Below are 8028 nucleotides of genomic sequence, written 5' to 3'. Positions count from 1 at the left end.
GTAAGTTTCTACCATTTCATTTATTTATATAACAGGTAAATTTGATCATGATTATAATATTTTATGTTATATTTTTATTATTTTTTTCAAGTATCAGACACTTCTTATACAACTTCATATCTTTAAACTCACCTGCCTCTTGCTCTAGCCCCTGCTGTACCTGGGCACAAGCCCACGTGCCTCAACCCATCTCCAACTCTGCACCACCTTGCCTGTTACTTCAAAATTTCACTGCTAATTCTACCATGGGGCCTTGCTGGAAGCTTATATGTCAGAAACCTAGAGCCATTTGGTTTCTGCTGATTTAAAAAAAAATTTCTTAGCATTCACAATTGTATTGTTAAATATAGTTATACATGATACTTAATTTGTCCATTTTACCTGGTACCTGTGCAACTACTAAAGGTGAGGAAATTATTACATGTGTACCACCTCTCACCTTCTTTTCCATTTTCCTTCATACGTATTTTTAATGGACTCTTTTTGAGGAAGTCAAAATTTAATATGCCTACTTCCTCTTTTGTCACCATAACCTTCCTTTTCATTTTGGTCTTGCGTCTATATTTAAGTAGATTCATCGCTTACTGCCAAGCCTCTCTCGGTAATGTTTAGTCATCTTTAGTTTGGCTGAGGGTTGTCCTCTAGGAGATTCCCCAAAAGGGGACCAGGAAATAATTTCCTGTGTGTAAATGTTTACAAGTGTATTACAGCTTTTACATTTGCATTACAAATTTCATGTTGTATAAAATACTTGGGTCCCTCTTTTCCCTGGGGATTGTGTATATTTTGCTCCAATATATTTCTGTGAAAGTGCTTATATATTTTTTTCCTTATAAGTGGCTCATTCCTTTTGCCTAAATGCTTAAATAATTCATTTAAAATTTCTGATAGCTAGACATTTTTCCACTAAAAAGGATCCTTTCTTTTTCTTCCCAAATTTAAGAATATTTTCTTCCATTGTGTATTTAAAAATCAGGCTGTGCTTCTCTGGGTGGTCCAACTATGTTATAATACATCTCCTTTGTTATCTGTTTCTATAATTATCTCTCTAACTCAGATTAAGGTTTTAGTCATTTCTATTTTATTTTTCCAGGCTTTCCCATTTCTATTCTTTATGGTCCTAAATCTGTATTCTACAGTGATTTTTCTTGCCTACATTCTTTCTATGGTCATCCATGTTTCTTTATGTTTAAGTTTTCCCCACCACGTATTTCCTGACCACTTCCAGCTAGCGTTTCATTTCTACCAATTGCTCCACTATTTCTTCTTTGAGTGCTTGTAAATTTTAATCATACTTTTGCTTCATAGAGGCAGTTGACTCTCTAAGGGTTTTTGTGTTGTCGTTGTTGTTTTAATTCATTGAAAAATGTTAGGTTACAATTTTCTTCTTCATGACGATATTTTTTTCTGGTATTTTTCTTCTGCTCTCCAGCTTTTCGATTCATTTGAATATGTCCTGTGCTGTTTTATTTTTGATTCCCCATCTTTGAAGAAGAAGAGTTATTTCAGAACCACTTATTTATAGGAGTTTCTGGGGAAAAGGTCTACGGGCTGTGTTCCATGCTGGCAGCAATTTTCCTTAAGATGCAGGATTTGGTGCATGAATTCTTTAAACTTTCCCTTTTCCTTATCCAGCAGAGATATGAAGCTGTAGAACTGTCTGCATAAGAAAGTCTCCTTTTCCCCCGTGTCACATAAATTGGCTGCTTCCAGAAAATGTGGCTTAACCGGGTTGAAGTTCCCATACATCCCCCCCCCCATCCTTTTCAGTCCTGAAATTGATCCAGAGAAGCCTCCTCTTAAGGTCTGCACCTTCAACTCTTTTCTTCTGTGGCAAGCACAATTTGTTCAGCCTTTTATAGGCTGGACCAAAATTTATCATTTAGATATAGACAAGTTTTGATCAACTGAAATTTAAGTGGATGCCAGCACTATAGAGCTGGACAGTGCAGCTACTGATCTACCAAGTGCTCTGCATCCTCGTTATCCACCAACAAATGAAACAATACAGCAGTGCAGGGCCAACGAAGGCCACAGGTCACACCACTGCAGTGTGAATTGCTTAGATGGTGTGAATACTATTTCGTTGTGATCCAATCTTCAATTTTTCACCATTTTCCTTATTCTGTTCACACTTTTGAGATGCTAGAAATAGAACAGAATAAAAGGCCAGATATATTCAATCCTTGGATGAGTAAATGTGGATGAGCATGTCAACTCTTCCTCTTGGTTCACTGTTGTAATACAGAAGGAGAGGCGAAAATACCAACTTGACTGTTGCGAAATCATCAAAAAGGTATGGTATCTCTGGCTATTTATTTTTTCTCCCATCATGGTGTAGGAAAATTTCTGTAAATATTATGTTCTAGTAAAATAAAATATGCTATTCTAAGATAAAGAATTGAGTGGATTCATGTGTCTTACTCAGGAGGAGGATAATGATATGGCATTCTTTAAAAAATGTATAGAAAATTGTAAAGTTAATTTTACTTGTTTAATTGTAAATGACAAAGGAATAGCAGTTGAATTATAAATGTTCCAATAGCAATAAAATAACATTTTAAGAAATTGTTAAAAAGATATAATAAACGAATTTATTTGAACCTGACAAATTTTGGTAGTTAAAAGGAAAAATTTACAATTATAATCACATGCTTCTTCACTGCTGTTTCAGAAACTTCGAAAGAAAGTAAAAAATCAAAGAGTACATAGTGTTAGAGCTAATGACATAGTGAAGCAGAATTCAATTTTATTTCTCTATATTACAATTTACACTTAGTAAAACAAAAATGGTGTTATTCAGAGTCCCACTTAACCCATAAATTATACAGAAACCAATCTAACAAAAGATGTGAACTCTTTTGAAACACATAAAGCTTCATTAAGAAACACTTAGACAAATAAGTGGAGAAATATCACATCCCTGGATGTAAGGCAAAAACACTATAAATATATTAAATCTCCATCAGATTTATCTTGATATTCAATGCCATCATTTTTTTCTCTGGTGGAATCTGACAAAGTAGTTTTTAAACAAAAATGGAAAAATAATAATAAAAATATTTTAAAGAAAAAATCAGGTTGAGAAGACTCAGTCTCAAGACATTCTAACATATTTATTACGAAGCTCTAATCATATGGAGATTACGTAATGGAAGCAAGAATAGAAAATAGGGCACAAAAGCATAAGAAAACCAAGAAAAAGACACACACATATGGAACTTTGATATATGTCAGAGGGACAAGGTAGATCAATGGAAAATGTGAATATTCCAGTAAATGGCACTGAGCAATGGAGTGCCATTTGCAGAATTAAACCGGTTTCCTTTCTCACACATTACAAACAAGTCTATTCCAGGTAACTAAAGTTTAATTATGGAAAAAAGTATGAAGCTTTTAGAAGACTATAAAATTATATATTTGAGATCTTAAGATAGTAAATGATTTCTTAAACAAGACTTAAATAACAATAGCAATAAAGGAAAATATTGATAAAACTATGTAAGACAAATTGTCTTTTAATCAAAGACAGCAAAGGTGGAATGCAGAAACCAACAACAGAATATGAGACATTTAACTAAAGGATTAGAATCAATATAATAAAACTCCTTCAAATGAAAAAAAAAAGAAAGAAAACCATTGAAAATTCAGCTTTAAAGTGGAAAAAAACCTTCACAAAAGTGGATTCCCAAATTGGCGAGAAGAATATGAAAAATAATACTCTTGCTCATATCATTGCAAATTAAAATCATGAGCAAAGTGTACACTTCGCGAACTAAAGTTGAAATAGCTGGAAATACCAAGTGTTGGTAAGAATATGGAACAATGAGGCTCTCCTCCACTATGGTGGTGATGTACACTGGTAGAACATTCTAGAAAATAGTCCGTGTCACCAAATAAAATTGAAAAATATGCACATGTATAACCCGGAAAAATCACTTCTAGACATCTGTCCAAGGAGGCTTGTGCACGTGCTTTGGAACACACATCCATGAATGTCCATAATATTACCATCAACAGAAGTGAGCACAGTGAAATAAATAATAAATCGTGGTATAACCACATAGCATGGATCTCACCAAAATAATTTTGAATAAAGAAAAAAGACACAAGAAAGACCACATTACTCTTTTAATACAAAATTTAAAAGCGGGAAAATCTAAATTCTGTGGTTTACAGGTCCATAATTATATGGTAAAATTATAAAGAAAAGCTAGGAACTGATTATCATGAAAGTTAAGGTAGTGGCCCCTCTAGATAGGGAGGGGGTTATTTTAAATTTTGCAGCAATAATCATTTTGGAGGAGGGACTTGAGGGCATTTGCTTGAGTGTGAGCAGTATACTACATCTTGTTCATTTTAGTTTATCATGTTACTTTGTCCATATGTGTTTTATTTACCCTTTATAGCAATGTTTCTATTTCATGAAAATGAAAAAGCAAAATATTCACAATCCAAAATAAAAAGACATGTCATGGGGCGCCTGGGTGGCTCAGTCAGTTAAGCATCCACCTTCGGCTCAGGTCCTGGGATCGAGCCCCAGATCGAGCCCCATATTGGGGTCCCTGCTCAGCAGGAGTCTGCTTCTCCCCCGGCCCCCCCACCCCTGTTGTGCTTGCTCTCTATCTCTTTCTCACTCTCAAATAAATAAAGTCTTTTTTTTTTTTAAGACATGTCATTGAGGACTAACCCTGAAGTTATATGTGAACTTATGGAGCAAAATATAAATGTTATTTGGCTTCTCTTTAATGTCCTTCAGTAAGTGAGAAGCTGGGCTAATTGCCAGGTTGCAAAAGTCAATACAGAAAAGATTTACTTGTCCCACACATAATCTTTAAATTCAAAATAATTCCAATCACAATCTCAAGAGACTTTGCCAGGGAGGTTGACAAACAGGTTCTAAAGTTTTCTTGGAAACTTCAAATTTTAAATATAGCCAAAATCATTCTGAAAAGGAACAAATACATTTTGGTACTGAGAATGTTGCTTCTATAAGGAACAACTTTGTTACCTTTAAAATGAAGTCAGAGACACTTCAGGTCCTTTACAGCTCACAGAATGTGAGCATACTTTCACTTTCCTTCTTCAAAAGACTTCTAAAGCAGGAAAATATAAAACTTCCTTTAGCATCCCATTTCAACTGTTATTGACTTTGAGTTTGGGAAGTTATTTTTGAGGTCTGAACTAAATCCCTTATCTTTAAGCTTGTGTCTTACTCTGTCACCATTCCTTTGTGCTCTAAAGCTTCAATTTCTTAAAGACTCTCGCTAAGTTCTCATTACTTTTTTCCCTCCCAATGTGAAAAAAATAGTGGCTCCCAAACTGTCACTTTTTTCCATACTTCTACCATTGTCCAAAATTTTCTTTCTTTTGGTTGTGCTTCTCCCAAACCTGAGGGGAGCAGGAGGGCTATAAGAGGGTGGAGAGTAGATAGAAGGCAGAGGATATAGGGCAGGGGCAGGGGAAATTTGGTTTTGAGGAGTGTGTCTTCGCGATTACTGGTCCTGCAAGTTTGAACAGCATTATCAATAGGAAGGAGTGTGATAATAAACAATAATCTCATTTTCCAAGTTTGTGAACTCAAGCCAATGGCATGTTTATATAACATAAGGTGTGAGTAGCACTATGATTTCCTGTTTGTTTTCACATACATTATTTCATTTTCTTCTTTCAATAGCTCTTTGAATTGATGACTTGGTGTTATGACGCCCATTGATGCAGGCACTCAAAGTGTTGACATGATTTGCCCAAGGTCACTAGAGCAGAGCAGAACGAGCTCTAAAACCATGTCTTCTTTTACCTGATATTCTTTTTCACATATTCATGTATTCATTTGATATGTCAAAGTTTCAACATCACAGAATAATATGGATAACGTCCTAGCATTTATGTGATGCATTACATTTTTAGGTTATCGAGTGATTTCTCTTGTGGAAGAGTCACATTTACTGTACATTTACTGTATTTGTAGTAAATACAATAGTGTTCCCTCAAGCTCCCCTCCAAGATATCCACATCTTAATTCTTTGGAACCAGTGAATGTGTTACATTATATGGCAAGAGAAAATTAAAGGAGCAGATGGAATGACGGTTGCCAAAGGACTGATCTTAAAATAAGATTACTCTGGATTATCCAGTGGGCTAAGGTAATCACAAAGGGTCTTTAAATGTGGAAGGAGTGGCAGAAAAGGCTGTGTCAACATGATGTGATATTGGACAGACAAAACCAGCCATTGCTTGCTTTGAAGATGGAAGGGGCCATGAGGCGAGGGAAGCAGGAGGCCTTAAAATACGGGGAAAGGCAAGAAAATAGATTCTCCCTGAGAAGTTTGTTTCCTGATACCAAATACTTGGTGTCTTCACCAATTCTCCACGGTGTCAACACTAGTTCCCCAATTCTCCAACATTAACAGGGTGTCCAACATTTCAACTCAATTCTGACACTAACTACCAGAGTCAGCACAGATCCCACAGATTAAGGTCTCAATCCCACAGGACCGCACTACTTCGGACACCAGCCACAAATGGAATGGCCAGGATGCTCACCTTTCTGCCTGGCTGACAATAAATTCAGGCGTTCCCATAACTCCCCTATAGGTTCAATAATTTGCTAGACCTACTCACAAAATCCAGGAAAACAGTTAATTTATTATGGTCACTTTATTTTAAAGGACACAACTCAAGAACAGCCAAATGAAAGGGACGCATAGGGCAAGTTATGGGGTAGGGGGACATGCAGAGCTTTCACTCTCCCAGAACCTTGATATGTTCACCAACCCAGAAACTCTCCAAGCTCCATAGTTTAGCGGTTTATAATGGAGCTTTCATATGTAGGCATGCTTGAGTAAATCATTGGCCATTAGCAATTGAACTCAATCTCCAGCTCCTCTCTCCTCCCTGGAGGCCAGGGGTGGGGTGGAGCCAAAAATGCCAACTCTTTAACCAGGGTTTGGTCTTTCTGGTGACCAGTCACCATCCTGAAGCTATTTAGGAACCCCTCACCCAAGAGTCATCTCATTAGCACACCAAAGACACCCATCACTCAAGAGATCCCAAAGGTTTAAAGAGCTCTGTGCCAGGAACCAAAGACAATATTTTTTATTATCCCATACTCCCCTAGAACCTCCAAAAAGGAGCACAGCTCTGCCAACACACTTTGTAGCCCATTGAGACCCATTTTGGACTTCTGATTTCTAGACCAATTTGCATTGTTTTAAGTCTTTGTGATGATTTGTTAGAGCAGCAATCAGAGACTAATACACCATTTTGTAAATATTTGCAAGAGATTATCACTCCTGTAGTGAGGCAGAATTTCAAATATTAAAAACATGGGAAGAGCTTTGATTTTTGTTTAGTTTGTTTTTTAGTTGTTGTATTTATAAAAGATTTTCACAGTGAAATTTTTCCTCTTGTATAGCTGTTTGTATCAACTCAACGCAAAGTGACAGGATACTGACATTTGAAGGAAAATACACTATTTTCAGATCAGATATCAGCTGTCAACTTGGATAGAGTGTATTGTGTCTGATATTTTACAGCCCACTTCACAAAAATTTTACATGCTTGCAATTCAGTTCTGGTGTGAAAAATTTGTTGAAATATGCTGCATATGGAGTGCACACTAAGAACCTTTATAGACACAGCCTGAATAGATTATACCGGGTCTATATGGGAATGGACACATGTACATACAAAATAAAAATGAGAGATTGAAAAATTATTCACTGAAGCCAATGAAATTGGTAAATAATTTAGATCAATAAGTATTCTCAAACACACAAAATGAGTAAGTATTTTGATTGTGTGTTCACTATTCAGAATTCAGTGTACTTTTTCTAGCTGGAGCTGAATTTATATAGTAGCTAGGAACTCAGGAAACAAAATGTTAATTAAGCCTTATTTCTGTTGATTGAATTAGAACATTGTGAATTAACTATGAGAATCTACAAACTGTAGATATATGGGAAGAAATCTTCTCAATAGTAATATATCGGTAGAGACTGATTATCATGTCTGTTAAAATTTATT

This window comes from Ursus arctos, unplaced genomic scaffold (assembly GCF_023065955.2).
Source record: "Ursus arctos isolate Adak ecotype North America unplaced genomic scaffold, UrsArc2.0 scaffold_6, whole genome shotgun sequence".
NCBI lineage: Eukaryota > Metazoa > Chordata > Mammalia > Carnivora > Ursidae > Ursus > Ursus arctos.
This window is presented reverse-complemented; position numbering follows the sequence as displayed.